The following is a 20,087-nucleotide window of genomic DNA, read 5'->3' as shown; positions in this document are numbered from 1 at the left end:
GGTAATCGGCCACGATAATCAGCCTTGATTGTTAATCGGTCAATCAGCCATGACAATCAGAATCGGCAATCGACCACGACAATCGAAATCGATCGATAATCGGCCTCGATAATCAGAATCGGCAATCGCTCACGATAATCGGCCTCGATCGCTAATCGGTCAATCGGCCACGACAATCAGAATCGACAATCGGCCATGACAATCAGAATCCGTAATTGGTCACGATAATCGGCCTCGATCACTAATCGGTCAATCAGCCACGACAATCAGAATCGACAATCGGCCACGACAATCAGAATCGGTAATCAACCTCAACAATTAGAATTGGCAATCGGAATCGATCGATAATCGGAATTGGCAATCGGTCACGACAATCGGAATCTATCGATAATCGGCCTCGATAATCAGAATCGGCAATCGGTCACGATAATCGGCCTTGATCGCTAATCGGTCAATCGGCCACGAAAATCAGAATCGGCAATCGGTCAAGACAATCGGAATCGATCGATAATCAAAATCGATAAATCGGTCACGACAATCAGAATCGACAATCGGTCACGACAATCGGAATCGGCCTTGATAGTCGGCACCAATAATCGGTATCGACAATTGGCATCGATAATCTGCATCGATAATCGGCACCAACAATCAGAATCGATAATCGACACCGACAACTAGCACATAAATAAGGCGGGGTCCATAGATGAACAGTCGATCAACCCTAATATAAAGATCGGCCCTCGGCCGTGGTTATATCAAATCCGGTAGTACGGAGCCATTCGTCCATGGTGAATGAGGCCCACTGATTAGGGTTAACCCGCAAGTGAATGGTGAGAATGAGACTATCAAGGCCTAAGGAAAGATCACAATGTGGGCATTCAACCATCATTGCTCCCAACGAGTGGCCGACATAGAGTTAAACATATAATGGGCCCGTGGCCTCACACGAAGGCCTAATACACATCGCAATAGGCCTCATACAGGGCTACATACACATCACTATGGGCCGCATCACATGGACCTCGAATACATCACAATGGGCCTCACTCATGGGCCTTGAATACATCACATTGGGCCTCGCCCATGGGTCTCGAATACATCACGTTGGGCCTCGCCCATGGGCCTCGAATACAACACGTTGGGCCTCTCCCATGGGCTAAATACACATCATAGTGGGCCTCTCATACATCAAGTGATCCGCATCAATGGGCTACACCAATGGACCTTAGGTTACATCAAAAACATTTCAAAAGTTTACAGGTGTAGCATGTGTATTACTATACACTATCATTTTATAGGGCACACGACTCCAAACATAGTCCATGTAAATCAGCACTATCCAAACATAGGACAACATCGTCCAAACATTGTCTAGCACCATCCAAATATTCTGCACGGTATAGATTAAATAGATACTTCACGGCGCCGACTAGATAAAACAGATACATCACACGTGGGCTCCACATGCCGAACAGCATGTATGTACAATGCATACATCAAGGTGGGGCCCAGCAGATGGAGGGCGTGGACATACAATACATGCATCAACGGTGGGTTACCACTGTCCACGTGGACGGTAGGGATATACAATACATTTTTAAGGTAGGCCCCACCCTCAAACGTGCATCACGTGTGGGGTGGGCCCGCACCCTGCAAATAGATGGACGACATGTATATATATCATACACCATGGCGGGCCTTACACCACACCGCCCACATGGATGGTGTGAAGGTAGAATGCATACATCAAGGTGGCCCCCACATCCACACGTGTCACACGTGTGGAGTAGGTCCCACGGTCCAATGAAGATGAGAATGAAATACATGAGGTGGGTCCCACGTGATGGGCCACCCTTCCCAATAACGTAATACTATAATATTACATATTATAATAATATTATATTATATATGTATTTTTTTGCTTTCTTTTATTGCAGGTGGCTAGTACACCCCCACTGTCAGTTCACATTTCATTGCTGGCCACGTCCAAGGACACTGGACGGACGGTGTGGATATGTACGCATCAAGGTGGGTCCCACCATCCTGCTGTGTGGACGGTGAGGATGAAACACATGTAGTTGGGTCCCACGTGGTGGGCCATCCCATGGATGGACAGCGTGGAGAAAACACGTACATCACGGTGGAGTCCCACCGTCAATGGATGGTGTGGATACCCCACGTATAGCAGCCCAGTTGCTGACACTGTGGGTGGATCCCACGTGGTGCCCACCATCCCAAATATATATTGGGTATATATAATATGCATATTTATTATTATATATTATTATTATTATTATTATTATTATTAAACAGCAACCATCGTCCACATAAATGGAAGCTGGATGAAACACATACATTGATGTGGCCCACCGTCCAAGCCATGGACGGTGAGGATCCACACGTGCATCACAGTGAGGTCCACCATGATATGGGCGATGTGGATGAATGCCACACATGCTGGGTGGGTCCACACGTGTGGCACCCACTAGCAATGAATGGGCAGTGGGATATCATACATTCCGCATGACGGTGCCCACCTCTCTTTATGACGCCAATACAATAGCTATTTAGCTGTGCAAGTACATTAGCCAATTCACTTCCAAAAAGGTGGGTCCCACGTGGGGACCACTATAACGTTTATTCTCCATCCGATCCGTTCATAAGGTCACAGAGACCTGAATCAAGGGGAAAAACAAATTTCACGTAGATCCAAAACTTCTGTTACCCAAAAAAAAGGGTTTCAATGGGAGACGTTCAATTACACTGTTTCCTGTGATGTGGGCCACCTAAGTTGCAAATATGGCTGATTTTTAGGAGGGTCCACTGTCTTAAAGGGGGCCGAACAAATTCACAGTGTTGATGAACAACACACATCACGGTGGGGCCTAGAAGTGGGACCCATGTCCCTGGCATTCAAGCCCAATGCAGGAGTGTAGCAGGATGCTGTGCAGCGTCCTCTGGCGCCAGCAGCAGCACCTGCTGCCTCTTGGTCATTTGTTTTTTTTTTTGAAAAACAAAGTTTTTTTTTGAGGTTTTTTCCCTGTGGGGCCTGCATCAGGTGAATCCACTCCATCCATTGGATTCCATGGCTCGATACCATCCAAAAGAGTCCAATATCCAGTATGTTTTGGCGAGTAGCACATTAAGGTGGGTTTTCAACAGAAACAATACTGTTTTCTATGGTATGGCCTGTTAGGAAATTGAATTGGGCTCATATTTTGGCTCGACGCCTAAAATGAGCTGGGGAATAGAATGGATGGCGTGGATTACACACATACTTCGAGGTGGGGCCTGCATTGTAGCCCACTCAAAAGCTTCAAACCAAACTGATATTTTGTCTTCTCATGGCACGTCCAGATGTGCATCCCACTATCTGGTCACCCCTCACTACACATCCATCATCCAGGGACGCTGGACGGTGTGAATAAAACTCATTCTAAGTGGGTCCCACATGGACAACTTGGATCACCATCAATGTGGGCCACACCTCATCAGCAACATAAAGAAAATAATAAAAAATAAAAATAAAAGAAAGAGAGAGAAGGAGAAGCAGCCACCTTCCTTATTCCTCCCTAATGCTCCAAAGCTCCAATGGAGCTCCTTCAACGGTGGAGATGAGTTTTTTTGATGGCAGGATATGGGGGATCTAAGGTGAGAAAGGGCTAGGAATCTTGAAGAGCTTGGGACATCCAAGGTCTTGCTACAATGGTGGAAATGGAGAATGAAAAAGTGAAGAGAGAGATGAAGGAGAGAGAGTAATGATGATAGCTCTCTCTCTCTCTCTGTTAGCTAGGTAATAAGTGTTTTGGGGAAAAGGGAATAATTATGGGCTAGGGTCATTATTGCTTTGACTAGAAATTATGGATGGCTTAAGGTGATGTCACCTTAGCCTTGGGAAAAGTGCCATTGTGATAGGTGGGCTCCACCAAAACACAATCAATTCTCCAAATAGAGCATGACCTATATCCTTTGATGTACAACTCGGATTGCTATATGAGACGCGGCGTTGGAATCGCGGCAATGATGCGGTTGCAATGACATAGGTCTTAGGTCAAGCCAACTCGGAATTATAGGACGACACTCAAGGTCGCGCGCAAATACTATCTACACGTCGCAGGTCGTCGGAATTCGACTGGGAGGACCATGGAAGCCTATGGAACGGTACGAGATAGGATATGAGTCTCACAGACCAATCAAGAGATAGACGGTCCTGAGAAGTGTTGTGCAGGGTCCACCATCACATATACATCTTATTCGGCTTGTTTATACATATGGGAAGAAATCTATGACAATAGCTCAATGAAGAAGAAGGATCCAGAAATTGAGTGGACTACACCATGGGAAGAAATGGAGATTTAAAGTCTACCATTAAACATTGTAAAGCCCACCATGTTGAAAATTAGCCATGATCACCAACTAGCGGATAGAAATAAAAGAATAAAGCCTCTCTTCATCTGTCTCATAATTGTGGTTTTGACCAATAAAATCATGGGCTTTCATGGATTGATCGCTGCCTCATGGCCAATGTGTGACTTCAATTATCATTGGTTTTTTTTTCTCATGAAAAGATCCATGTAAATGGATGGACGGTTTGAAATTGCATATGGTGTAGGATACCACGACTACATGCGTAAGGTGGCGAAGTTATAGATTGAAGGTTATGTCCTGAGGGGGTTAATTAAGACCTAATAAAATTTATGTTAATTAACACAATCACTTACTTAAACTAATATATCATTTAAGCTAAGTAAAGAAATTTAACATTAAGGCTTTCAAGCCATTAGTGGGTCCAATTACATAGACTATAATAAATATGTTAATGAAGCAACTAGTCTGTAAACAAGATAGTGTACATGTGTGTGTGGGATGTGTTGAATATTAACTCATAGCATTTATTTAATCATGCATACATATAATTCATCAATCAATCACATAAGCATAATTAAATAAGTGCTTAAAAATAATTTTAAATACAAGCATGTATACCGATTCAGTTTCCTTACTCCACTTCCGGCGGACGCACTCAACCTATGAGTGTATTGGATTTCACCATTGGAGGTTTTAAATAGGTTCATCTCTAACATTTATAAGCGTACACTCCCGCCGAAGGCCTACACAAGGACTCACCCATGTCAGTGACCTACGTAAGGACTTATCATGTACACATTCATGTCGGTGGCTTACTCAAGGACTTATCCATGCACACGCCCAGGTCGGTGGCGATGTGGTCCTACATGAGAATCTATATGAGTTTAAGTTACAAACTCTATACTCAATTCTATACAAGGAAGGAGTGTGTGGACTCTTATAATTCGACAATTTATTGAGCCTCTTTTGTAGTGCCTTCTCGAGTTGCTTGATTGTTGCTCTCCCATGCTTCAATCAACTCCCTTTATGCTTCCCCGATCGTGATGCCAATATGTTGCTAATGCTTCAGCTTCAAGATCAAATACCTTATATGCGATGCTCCTTTAAGGTGACCAAGGTGATGAGAGGTTGAGTAGAATCTCTTACAAATAATGAAAATTTGTAATGCATAAGAGATTCAGTTAAAATGATCTTTTAGAGAGTGTAGACAATGATTTTACTATTAGCATAGTGTCTAATGTCTAAAAAGGTAAGAGTTCATTCACATCTTCGAATAAGAGTATGGAATGCTCATTAGAGTAAAAGATTAAAAGAAGATTGGTATGAAACCCTTTGGATAGTCTATGATGTTTGGTATGGGTGGAAAAACACCTAGCCTCTATTTGTACTGAAAATCCATCACTTCTCCTAAAGATTTGAAGCAATATTTATAGAAAAATGCTCCAATAGATCTCCAATTGCTAGGCTCGAGTAACCATGCTTGGTCTTCAATCGATCGGGTTAGGCTGAAAATGGTCCAGTAAACTCGTTGGATTGTTTTAGCTCGGTTCGATCAATCCTCGAAAGATCGCGATCAAGCTCGTGTTTCGAGCACTTAGATTAAATCACATTTAGGTCAGATGCCTCATGGAAGTTTTTGGCCATATTCTGTCGATCGACTTGATCCATCAAGCTTCACACAAGCACACCCTTAAGTCTGCTGGTTTGGGCAGTCTGTTTTCCAATAGCTCAGGGCCTCTTATAGCCTATCTTATCTTATTTCAATAAGGCTCCTAAGGCTAAAGAATGATCACATAAGGTTTACCTACTAAGGTTAGGGTCATGTAAAGGTTTAAGGTTGTTTTAGGTCAAGGGTTATAATTACTAAGTCACCTCATTTACTTATTCTTTACTCTTTGTACTTCACGCCCTCTTGTGTCTACGACTTTCAACTTCCAAGGACTCAACCAACTACATAACATATGGACTCACATGATTAACAAACAAGGTGCACAAATCAGTGCACTAAGACGACTTAAATGAAACATATACATCATGATGGCCTCCCATAGCCCCTGCTAGGATTGATGACCCATATGTAGTTATTAAGAGTACTTCCCACAGTAATGTGGTGGTTAATAAATTCACTCAACGAGTCAACAACTTCGGCAATGGATGAGAGCAAATTTGGTGCAGCCCCTGCCGCCTCATTGAAGACGATGCGACCCTTACCGTAAGACTCATCTTCATATATACATTATATATCCACTCCATCCAATGGCATTTTCAGATCATCTTGATGTATGCAGAGAAAAAAAATGAAATAGATCCAAATATCTCAGGTTGACTGTACCATAAGAAACAGTGTGATTGACCATTAAAATTTTTTTTATGGCACACAAATGTTTTGGATCAAGATAATATTTATTTTTTTTCCCGAATCCAGGTTTATATGACCTTATTAATAAGTTGGATGGAAAATAAACATTACAATGGGCCCTAGAAGTTTTTAATGGTAGCCTGGTAGGGTGTTTAATCACCCTTATTTCTTATAATATGGTCCACATGAGATTTTTATCTGCTTCATTTTTGGGCTTATGCCCTAATATGGTTGGAAAAATGATGTAGAGCGGGTCGCGGACAATTTCATGGCCAAGATGGATCTAAGAAGGCCTGGTCGACGACAGAAGTGATCCGGACCGTCGGACCTTAGATCGGGCATATCTTGCAATCCGGAATGAGTTATCTGACGTCAAATATATGATTTTGGGGTAGAACGAGCTACTTTAGCCAACGATTGTGAAAAACCCTTGGTTCGATGGTCGTTTCCCTGTTTTAATTTCATTTTTACTATAAATAGTAAGTTTTAGTTTGATTATAACTCTTCATCCGTCGGGCTTTAGGAGTTGCGCCCAACATGAAAAGAGCTTAGAATAATTAGGAGAACGGTTTGGTGAAGCCAAATAGGACACTTACTATTTTTGGCCAAAAACCTTACGCACTAGTAGACATCACGACCGTCTATAAATAGTAAGTTTACTATTTATAGTAAGTCGCAGATTCTATGAGTCTGAGTTGTAGTTTAATTTTGATTTCTTTCCCATTGCTTGTTACCCCTATTTAAAGGGTTGTGAACTCATTTTTATTCATCAATTAATCAATTTCGAATTTATTAGAATTTATTTCTATTTTCTACTTTCTTTCCTCGTGGATTCGAGAAGTCTCTGTAAGGAGTCCAAAGAAGCTTTGTGGATTCGGAGTAGTTATCCTCATCACGTTCATTCTTGCGTCAATTGGTATCAAAGCGAGAATTCCCCTCGGGCCGATGGCAAACAATGAAATCCTGTGGACGGTGATCCAGGGATTTGTTATCTTTCGGAAAGAATGGAAGCTTTCCACCGGGAGAGTCAGTTGACCAGTAAGGGTGGCAGGCAACTCTCGACCGTCTTGCGGATGCGCTACTTTTGCCCCGAGCCCTAGGAAGTGCTCCACCACCTTTGGTTGCTCCACCACCTCTGGTTGCTGTACGACGCAACCCTGATTTTCATAGAGCACTACCAGTGGCAAACCATAGGGCTAACCAGGTAATTCAAGTTCTAGCGATGAGGACCTTAATGAGGGTTTTGCCCGACGACCAATCCACGGAGGTGATCATCTAGATCGTGCTGAAAGAAACTATCGAGGTAAGGTTGAACTTCCTAGTTTTTACGGTTTATTACGTATAGAAGATTTTCTTGATTGGCTAGCCGAAGTAGAGAGATATTTTGACTATATGGATATGCTAGATCATAAAAGGGTAAAATTGGTAGCATTTAAATTAAAATTTGGTGCTTCTGCATGGTGGGAACAATTAACACTCTCACAAGCTCGCTAAAACAAGACGCCCATCTCATTATGGCCACGAATGAGACGTCTTCTTCGATTACAATTTCTCCCAAGTGATTACGAGTAGATATTATTCTAGCAATATCAAAATTGCCAACAAAGAAATCGAACCGTCACAGATTACACTGAAGAATTTCAATGGTTGGTTACATGAAATGATCTATCAGAATCTGAGTCACAGAAGGTGGCACGATTTATAAGTGGATTGCGACCGACAATTCAGGACCGAGTTCAGATGTACCCGGTCAAGACCGTGGATGAAGCAGTTCAATTAGTGGGTAGGGTAGAAACACAACTTGCAAGAGCTCCTGCTCGTCCATATCCTTCAACTCGACCCCCCATGACGGGTCTCACACAGGATCCAGTGCTGACAGGAGTAAAAGATCCAGTAGGAGAACGTCCTCAACCTCCTACAACCGCAAACCGTGATACGGGGAGTGGCTCATTCATACCTCAACGCGCAGCACCTACAACAGTGGGTCCGAGTAGGATTTCAAATCCTTATACTCGGCCAAGGTTGAATAATTGTTATTACTATGGCCAACCAGGCCACTTATCAAACACTTGTCTTTAACGTCCCGCAACACACTTAACTATAAACGAATGGGGCACTGAAGATGAGGCCGCAGAAGAAGACCATGGCTTTGATGAACATGAACAAACCATTGAAGAAATAGCAGGTGGCGATGAAGTGACGGACGAGGATCGTGGCAAATTTCTAGTTGTGAGGCGATTACTGTATGCCCCACAAAAGGAATTACATCCACAGCGATACAATATATTTTGTACTCGGTGCACTGTCAACGGAAAGGTCTATTATGTGATCATAGACAGTGGTAGTAGCGAGAACATCGTCTTAAGAGTGATGGTGGATAAGTTCTAACTATCAACGATGAAGCATCCTTCCCCGTACTTAATTGGCTGGATAAAAAAGGTGAATGAGACCAAGGTAACTAAACAATGCACTATCTCATTTCAATTGACAAAAATAATAAGGATCAAATACTTTATGACGCGGTCGACATGGAAGCTTGTCATATGCTATTCGGTCGACCCTGGCAATCAGACCGTGATGCGACTCATCGGGGACGAGATAATGTCTATATATTCGTCAAGGATAGTTAAAAAATAATCCTTGCCCCTATGTCACCAGAGAACCACCCTGAAGCTTCTAAAGTGGAGGGGAGTTCCCTCTTGACCATTCGGGATTTCATGAAGGAATTTAAGGAAACCGGTGAGGTATACGCCATAGTGGTGAAGGGCGAGGAAGAGGAACCCTCAAACATCCCTCCAAGTTTAAGACTATTGCTAAACGAATTCAAAGAAGTTTGGCCTGAGGATTTACCTGATGGATTGCCCCCCATGAGGGACATCTAACATCACATAGACCTCGTCCCTGGGGCTAGCCTGCACAACCGCCCTCATTATCGGATGAGTCCGAAGGAGTATGAGATACTTCAGGGGTAAGTGGAGGAATTGATCTGTAAGGGTCTCTTGAGAGAAAGCATGAGCCCATATGCTGTACCAGCATTATTAACGCTAAAAAAAGATGGAAGCTGGCGCATGTGTGTCGACAGCCGGGCAATCAATAAAATTACCATCAAGTATCGGTTCCCAATATCACGGTTGAACGACATGCTCGATATACTAGAAGGGGCCAAGGTATTCTCTAAACTAGATCTAAGGAGCGGGTACCATCAGATTCGTATCCGACCCGGTGATGAGTGGAAAACGGCCTTCAAGATTAAGGAAGGGTTATATAAGTGATTGGTCATGCCTCTCGACCTATCGAATGCACCAAGTACTTTTATGCATTTAATGAATCAAGTTCTAAAATCATTCACTGGCCGATTTGTGGTAGTATATTTTGATGACATATTGATGTATAGCCAGGATGAGGCGGAGCACAGAAAACATCTCAGGCAGGTGCTGCAGGTCCTATAAATTAACAAGTTGTACCTCCACTTGAAGAAGTGTAGTTTTTTAACTGATAGTCTGTTGTTTCTAGAATTTATTGTAATGTCCACAGGCATTCGTGTGGACGATAAAAAGGTACGAGCTATTAGGGAATGGCCGATCTCGACAAACATTCATGAGGTGAGGAGTTTTTATGGGTTAACGACTTTCTATCGTCGGTTTGTGTGAGATTTTAGCACCATAATGCCTATAACAATTTACATGAAAAAAGGACCATTCCAGTAGACCGATAAAGCTGACAAGAGCTTTCATGAGATCAAGTATCGTTTGTCTACAACACTAGTCTTGGTGCTTCCTAATTTCAAAAAATTGTTTAAGGTTGAGTGTGATGCTTCATACGTAGGAATTGGAGGAGCGTTATCACAGGAAGGTAGGTTGATAGCCTTTTACAGCAAGAAGCTCAGCAAAGCCCGAAAGAAGTGGTTGACCTATGAGCTTAAGTTGTAAGCAGTTGTTCAGGCGCTGCAACATTGGCAGCATTATCAGATTTAAAAAGAGTTTGTTTTGTACACTGACCATCAAGCATTAAAGTTTATTAATAGTCAAACTAACATGAATCGTGTGCATGCTAGATGGGTTGCGTTTTTATAGGAATTCACGTTCGTTCTGAAGCACAAGTCAGGACAGCAGAACAAGGTAGTTGATGCACTTAGCCGTCATGCATCACTACTTATTACGATGAGTAATAAGGTGGTCGTCTTCGACTGTCTTAAGGAGCTGTATGCCGTGGATGAAGACTTCAAAGAATCTTAGATGAAGTGCCAAGAAGGTCACCCTAGTGACTTTCATATACAAGACAATTTTCTCTTCAAAGGGAATCGGTTATACATCCCCCAAAGTTCTTTGAGGGAGCAGATTATTCAGGAGCTACATAGAGGTGGCCTCGGTGGACACCTTGGGCGAGACAAGACGTGAGCTCTTATGGAAGAGCAGTATTACTAGCCGTAATTAGTACATGATGTGGAAAAAGTCATACAACATTGTCATGTTTGTCAGACCTTCAAGGGGCAATCTCAGAATACGAGCCTCTACACCCCGTTACCTGTGCCTGATGGTCCTTGGGAGGATTTATCAATGGACTTAGTGCTTGGTCTCCCACTAACACAATGCGGCATGGATTCGGTGTTCATAGTGGTAGATCGTTTCTCCAAGATGGTACACTTTATCCCATGCATGAAGACCCTCGATGCAACACACGTGGCGAATCTATTCTTCAGGAAGGTCGTACGGCTACACGGGGTCCCCAAGACCATTACTTCTGATCATGACACAAAGTTCATTAGCCACTTTTGGTGAATTTTGTGGACTCGATTCGATACACGACTTCAATTCGGTAGTGCTTACCACCCACAGACTGATGGGCAGACCAAAGTTGTGAATCGCACGTTGGGAAGCCTCCTTCACTCTATTTCAGGAGAAAAATCGAAGTAGTGAGATTTGACCTTGTCTCAAGTAGAGTTTGCATTCAACAACATGGTGAACAGCTCGATAGAGAAATCACCATTCCAGATTATCTATGGACAAGTGCCTCGCCACACACTTGACTTGGTCCCTCTGCCCAAGCACCCAGGCACGAGCATTGCAGCAAAACATATGGCAGACAAGATCATGGGCATCCATGTGGAAGTGCAGACCAAGCTACATGCCTCGAATAAGAAGTACAAGGAACAAGCGGACAAGCACCAACAACAAAAAGTGTTCGAGGTGGGCGATCACGTTATGGTCCATCTACACAAAGAGAGATTTCTGACCGAGACGTACAACAAGTTGAAAATAAGAAGATTGGGTTCGTCCCAATCATTCGAAATATCAATGACAACGCATATGTTGTTGATCTTCCAGATGACATGGTGATCTCATAGACTTCCAATGTTGTGGACCTGATCGAGTATCATGAACAAGAACAGGATGAGAACTCGAGGACGAGTTCTTTTGAAGTGGAGGGGACTGATGTAGAGCGGGTTGCGGACAATTTCATGGCCAAGATGGATCAGAAAAGGCCCGGTCGACGACAGAAGTGATCCGGACTGTGGGACCTTAGATCGGGCGTATCTCGCAATCCGGAATGAGTTATCTAACGTAAAATATATGATTCTACACTAGGTTGTGCAGCCTAGAATTGCGAAAAACCCCTGGATCGACGGTCGTTTCCCTGTTTTAATTTCGTTTTTACTATAAATAGTAAGTTTTTGTTCGATTATAACTCTTCATCCGTCGGGCTTTAGGAGTTGCGCCCAACGTGAAAAGAGCTTAAAATAATTAGGAGAACAATTTGGTGAAGCCAAATAGGACACTTACTATTTTTGGCCGTAAACCTTGTGCACTAGTAGACATCACGACTGTCTATAAATAGTAAGTTTACTATTTATAGTAAGTCACGGATTCTAAGCATTTGAGTTGTAGTTTGATTCTGATTTCTTTCCCATTGCTTGGTACCCTTATTTAAAGGGTTGTGAACTCATTTTTATTCATCAATTAATCAATTTCGAATTTATTAGAATTTATTTCTATTTTCTACTTCCTTTCCTCGTGGATTCGAGAAGTCTCTGTGAGGAGTCCAGAGAAGCTCCGTGGATTCGGAGTAGTTATCCTCATCACGTTCATCCCTGCGTCAAAAAACGGATGAACTGCCTGGATACAGAATATATACATCAAAGTGAGCCCCCCCTCCACTTAAGGGTCACAACATCTCGGTTGAGGCCGGCCACACCTAGTCCATTCGCAACTGGCACCACCTTCCGGTAGTGGATTAGTTGTTACCCAAGCACAGCTTAGTGGGTGTTACCCTTACCGTAGGGCCAATCTTAATGATTTTTTGTATATCCATGCCGTCCATCCATTTTTCCAGCCCATTTTAAGACGATGTTCCAAACATTATGCATATCCAACTATCAGGTGGACCACACACCATTAAAAATTCCATAGAGCCCATTGTAAGGTTTACACAATGTTTATTTGCAATCCAACCTCTTGATAGTGTCAAGAAGATCTAGATGAAGGGAAAAATACAAAGATTGCCTTCACCCAAAACTTTTGTGGCCCACAAAAAGTTTTTAACGGTAATTCGTTACTTTTTTCTGGTGGTATGGTCCACCTGAGATTTTTATCTTCTAAAGGTTTCTTATTGCATCTAAAATGATATGACAAAAATAGATGGTCGGCTTGGATATACCGAAAATACATCAAGGTGGGCCCCACACAGTTAGGGTAACACCCCAAGAACTGTGGTGCACCATATATGTTATAAGATTCTTTACTGCTGTATTATGAATCAATCCAACCATTAGCAACATCACCATCACACTGGTTACTGGCTGCTTGAATTCCAACGTATTAGCAGAAATGTATGGATAAGATTATGTTACGTTCCAAGATCGAAAGCCTTGTATTCCAATCAATACTTTATCCACCCCATTCCAAGAATCCAAACTTTCCATTAAGGAGTTTCGTTTGGGCCATCCGTCGTGTGGGCCCAGTCCATGGATCGGGAGACTTTGAGGGACGCAGATTACCTCAATAGGGAGGCTACTGACAGTGATACGCGATCCCCATCATGAGGTATATATCCTATCCACGCCTTCCATCCATTTTTCCATACTATTTTATGGCATGGCCCTGAAAATAAAGGATATTCAAATCTCTATAGACCACACCACAGGAAAGAGTGCTTATTAAACACTCACAGTTGAAAACCTCTTAAGGCGACAAAAGTTTTGAATTAAGTTGATATCTGTGTCTTCTCTCGTCTAGGTGTGCGTGATCTATCAACAGGCTGGATGACAAATAAATAATAAAGCGAACCCTGAGAAGTTTTTAACGGTGGCCATTCAATCCACACTGTTTTCTAGTGGGGTGATCGACTACAGATTTGGATCTCCCTATTTCTTTTTTCTTTTTTTTGGCTCGTGCACTATAATGATATAGAAAAAAAGAATAGCGGCTCCAATAAAATACGTATGTATCATGTGGGGCCCATGGAGCACTGTCAGTAGCGTCAATACGCAATCCGCGTCCGTCTTTGAGGGCACTGTCAATTCACGACAGGTCATTTACGCTACTTAACCGTGGTGGTGGATTGGGTTAGACTCGGACGCGGATTTCCTGCTCAAGCCTTTCGCAGGAAGTTTCCGCGAAAGGATGCTGGGTAGGGCTTCGTACACGTTTGTGGTAAATCTACACAGTCCGTCCATTTCGCGAGCTCATTTTAAGAAATTAGACCAAAAAAGAAGTAGATGCGAAATTCAAGTGGACCACACCAGAGGGAAAATTGTAAAAAGAAATTTTTACCGTTGAAACTTTCCTAAGCTCTACCTTGATGCCTTTTATAAGGTCATTAACATTGGAATAAACTAAGTTCATTAACATTGAGATGAAGTGAAAATATAAAATTTATAGCTTGATACAAAACTTTTATGCCCGCAGTTTCAAAAGTTCTCAATGAAGTCCTCTATCAACAACAGCTAATAGTCACACGTAGTCGCGCATGCGTTTTTAAATGAAAGTTTGCTTGAACGACACGCATCTCCACATCCGCAGAACACTCGCTTAGGACATCTGACACGTGTAAAGAATTTAGATCATGTGTCCAAAAAACTAGCGTGGGGGGCGGATTGGATACAGGCGGCGTAAGGACCTAGCTATCTGGAGACGGACGGTCCAATCAGGGAATCAGTGGGGCCCACCATGATGTATATGTTTTTTTTTTTCTACACCGTCCATCCAGTTTGACATTTCATTTTAGAGCATGAGCTCAAAGAGTAAGCAGATTAAAGGCTGAAGTGGACCACACCACGAGAAGTAATGGGCATGGAGTTGATATTTATATTTTCACTTCGTGCAGCGTATGTGACCTTATGAACAGGTTTGATGTCAAATAAATATAACGGTGGGTCTTAGGAAGTTTTCAGTAGTAGGAATTTCCTTTGGTGTGGTCCACTTGAGCCGTCAAACTTACACATTCTTTTAGCTTATACTTTAATTGATCATTTCAAAATGAATAAACATAATGGATGCAACATGCTTGTTACATGTTACAGTGGCTTCACAAAGCCCCTGACAGAACCCTTCATCTCTAGCTGTATCTCCTGATCATATGTCTGCTGGGACCATAAATAGAAACTGTAAGTGCTATAGTTTATATCCCTGTCTGTTGTTAAATTTGTGGTGCCAAAATCACTATTATATAGAACTTGCATAAGTGTATCTCTCACAAGGATCAACATTCATAAACAAGCTAAAGCTCACAACAAGCAAAGCTCACAAGTACAAGGATCAATCTTAAATGCAAGAACTGCTCACAAGACAAGACTCAAGCTGCAAGACTTTAAGAAGAGTACAAGGCAGTTTGTAAAGAACTCAAGATACTTTCAAGATTGAGCTACATCAAGATTTCAAGATTGAGCTACATCAAGATTTCAACTACATCAAGACTTCAAGGCTCATACTTCAAGGTCACTAGCTCCTAATGTTTCAATGTCCTTACTTCATGGTTGAGGTTTGACTGACCTTAGGTTGACCTTAGAAGTAGGTCATTTTGGATACATAAGTCGAATGTTTATTTTACATAAGTTTGGTCTGTTCTTCGACTAGTTCCAGGCCTTCTTCAACTAGTCCTAGAGTTGCTTCGACCAGTCTAAGAAATTCCTCGATCAGTCGTGAGTTTGTTACAAATTTCGGATGAAATCTGTTAGGCTTCGACTAGTCCAGGAATCTGTTCGACCAGTCGAAGGAACAGTGTCGACTGCATCTTCGACCTGTCGAATATCTTCGACTCAAAATCCAGCGATGTGTTTTAGGTTCTTCGACTAGTCGAAGGTGACCTACGACCAGTCGTAGGTGACCTACGACTAGTCGAAGGAGACCTTCGACTAGTCGTAGAACGGTCAAAGCTTATTCCGCCGGATCTTTCAAATATCTGTTATTACTTCGACTAGTCGAAGTGCTCCCTAGACCAGTTGAAGACGCGATCTGCTCACCTATAAATAGTATACGAATCTTAGAAGAAATCATTGAATTAATTAGTCTATTCAAACCAATCTTCGTCGAACTTCTAAGAGATAATTCTGTGCTCCATCTAAGCTAAGTGTGCTTATTTAATATTCTCTTTCCTTAGCTTTATTTAATTGATTTTGTTTCAGCTATTTCAATCTAATTTGATAAGAGGAATTGTTATTCCCTTTCTTTGGAATCAAAATCAATTAAGGCAAGCCCTATTTGGTTTAATTTAAAATCTATTAGAATTAGAACTATTGTAATTGAGTACTGGACATTCAATCATCTACTCTGATTTGGTTCTACCGGGCTGCTACATCGAAGGAGATAATCAGGTATTTTAATTTAATTGTAAATTCCTTTCTGTTTTGGTTTCTTTCAAGATTTGCCAGAAAAATCTTGTTGTATTGGTTATCTGAGGAGAGCCAGAAAAACCTTGTTGTATTGGTTATCTGAGGAGAGCCAGAAAAACTCAGAAGTGGGGTTTTTTTAATTGTGTAAGCCCACAGACAAAGACACAATTGTAAAGGTTTTGGGTGAACCTGGGAAAACCTATTTTGTTAGTGAACGCTAATATCCCCTGTGTGAGGATATTAGGAGTGGAGTAGCATTCTGTGTGGTTGTTGTTTAACAGTTGGTGAACACACAGGCGAACCACTATAATCCCTAGTGTTGTGGTTGAATGATTTATACTTCTAATATTTAATTATTCTTTTGTGGGATGTATGTATGGTGGTGAATGTTGTAATCATTTAATTCAAGCATTGTGAGAATGTTGTAATAGTTTAGAATTTATTTTTTGCTATTCCTTTATCAGCTTGATATTCTATTTCTTTTAAAAGTTGTTCCAGCAAGGTTGCCCTGCCATTTTTATAGTGTATGGCTAGAACAATACATTTGTGATTCAATTTATTTTAATTCAGTTTGCATTTATTTCTGTATTCCTCTTCGATTTGAGATTTGATACAAAGATCTTTCTAGAAATAAGGTTGTCCTACCATAAACTCTGTTTTTTGGTGTAAGGTTGTCCTTAGAACAACATTTGTATCAACCTCTCAAGATCTGAATTTTGAGGTTATTTTACTTTCTTACATTGTGATTTACTTTGGCTATCATATTCTATTTAATTCTGCTGTTATAAGTTTTATTTGGCATTGTCCTATTCCCCCCCCCCCCCCCCCCCCCCTCTAGGACATATAGCTTGGCCTTTTCAGAAACATATTGCATTTAGTTTCGAGACCTCCGTACGTACTGGTCGTGGTGGAAAGCTCGATGGCCCATCATGATTTATATGTTTTATCCGGTTTGTTTATTCATTTTGAATAATTATTAGTGCATGAGACAAAAAATGAGTTAGATTCAATCACACTGCAGGAGAACAATGGCAATTGAACACCCACCATTAAAAGCCTTGGGCCCACTGTTCAATCACCAATATTTCCGTATTCCCTGTAGAGTGGTCCCTGATATTTGAATTTCCTATTTTTTGGATGATGTCCTTGGCAAAATTGTTGGACCATGCGGAGAAAACGCATACATGACTGTGACAGTACCTACGATTGGCAGTGGAGGGTGAGCGGATTGGCTGGTGTACCACACAGCTATATATATAGCCGATACGTGTCGTGCGAAGACAAGCGCCGACGACTCCTCGAGCTCTGGTTCAAAGGAGATCAAAGTTACATGGCCCCACGATGATGTATTTATTATATCCACACCGTTTAACTATTTTTTGAGATCATTTTAGACCTTATACAAAAAATGAATCATATCCAAAGCTCAAATGGACCACACCAAAAATAACAGTGAGGATAATGATTTTCACAATAATATTTATTTTCCATCCAATCTATTAATAAGATCACAAATACATGGATGAAGAGGAAAAACAAATTTTATAAGATAACAAATACATGGATGAAGAGGAAAAATAAATTTTATATTGATCTAAAACTTTTATGACCCCCAAAAGGGTTTCAATGGTAAATGTCCCCACTGCTTTTTGCAGTGTGGTCCACTTAATCTTTAGATCTGTCTTATTTTTCGGGTCAAGCCTTAAGACTAGCTCACCAAATGGATGGACGGTTTGGATATAACACTTACCTCGGGATAGGAGTCACAGAACTTGTTGTCGCCAATACACTAGCTATATAACTAGTGTGTGGGGACGTGTCATACCTCTGCCGGGACGGTAATCCATCCGGGTGTGGTTCTGTGGGGTCTATTGTGATGTAGGTTCAATTCTTTTCGCATATCATTTTAAGGTATGATACTAAAAATTAGGCATATACACAGCTCCAATGGACCACACCAAAGGAAGTTGCATTGATAATGACACCTACAATTGAAACCTTTCTAAGGGCCAATGACGCAGGGATGAACGTGATGAGGATAACTACTCCGAATCCACGGAGCTTCTCTGGACTCCTCACAGAGACTTCTCGAATCCACGAGGAAAGAAAGCAGAAAATAGAAATAAATTCTAATAAAATTGAAATTGATTAATTGATGAATAAAAACGAGTTCACAACCCTTTAAATAGGGCTACCAAGCAATGGGAAAGAAATTAGAAGCAAACTACAACTCAAACTCTTAGAATCCGCGACTTACTATAAATAGTAAACTTACTATTTATAGACGGTCGTGATGTCTACTAGTGCGCAAGGTTTTCGGCCAAAAATAGTAAGTGTCCTATTTGGCTTCACCAAACCGTTCTCCTAATTATTCTAAGCTCTTTTCACGTTGGGCGCAACTCCTAAAGCCCGACGGATGAAGAGTTATAATCAAACTAAAACTTACTATTTATAGTAAAAACGAAATTAAAACAGGGAAACGACCGTCAATCCAGGGGTTTTTCGCAATTTCGGGCTGCGCAACCCGGCATAGCGGGGTTGGTTGGCTTCAGTAGCTCGTTCTACCCCAAAATCATATATTTTACGTCAGATAACTCATTCCGGATTGCAAGATACGCCCGATTTAAGGTTCGATGGTCTGGATCACTTCTGTCGTCGACCGGGCCTTTTCTGATCCATCTTGGCCATGTAATTTTCTGCGACCCACTCTACATCAGCCAACCAGATGTTTTTTAACCATCCTACCTATTAATAATGTCATGTAGATGTGGATGAAGTGAAAACACAAATATCAGCTTGATCCGAAACTTCTCCAACTCCCAATAATTTTTTAATGGTGGACGTTTAATCCCCAATTTGTGGTCCGCTTAAGCCTTAGACATACCTCGTTTTTTGGTTCATATATTATAATTATATGAGAAAAGCATTTAACGGCGTGGATAAAACACTTACATCACAGTGGGCCCCATAGAGCCCCGCCTGGACGGAGGTTATCTGTGCGGGGGTAGGACGCAATCCGCGTCCAGTGTGCAGTACACCAGCCAATCCGCTTCCCGGTTAGGGGTGCACACGGGTCGGTTTAGTCCGATTCTGGGGTAAAACCGGAACCGAACCGTTCCTAACGGTTCTAGGATATTCGGAACCGGAACCAGACCGTTGGCACCCTAGAATTGAACCGGAACCGAACCATTAAAACTGGTTCGGTTCCGGATCGGTTCCACTGTTCTAGGCTAGCTTTTTATAATCCAGCCCAATTGCGTGTTTAATTTTATTATCTAGCCCATGTCCATCCATGTTGTGGTCCATTTGATGAATGGTTTAGATATTGTATATGGTTGGCAAAAAAACATTTATGAAAATAATTAAATGGTGCATTATAAACCATAAATCATGAGTCAAATATAAAAACAATCAAAGTGTTCTTGGTTCGTTTCCAAGTTCGGTTTCAGATTCAGTCCCACGGTTCAGTTCTACAGATCGGATCCACGGTTTGGTTCTATGGATCGGTTCACGGTTTGGTTCGGTTCTACATAC

The sequence above is a fragment of the Magnolia sinica genome, chromosome 7 (genome assembly GCF_029962835.1).
Source record: "Magnolia sinica isolate HGM2019 chromosome 7, MsV1, whole genome shotgun sequence".
Lineage (NCBI taxonomy): Eukaryota > Viridiplantae > Streptophyta > Magnoliopsida > Magnoliales > Magnoliaceae > Magnolia > Magnolia sinica.
This window is presented reverse-complemented; position numbering follows the sequence as displayed.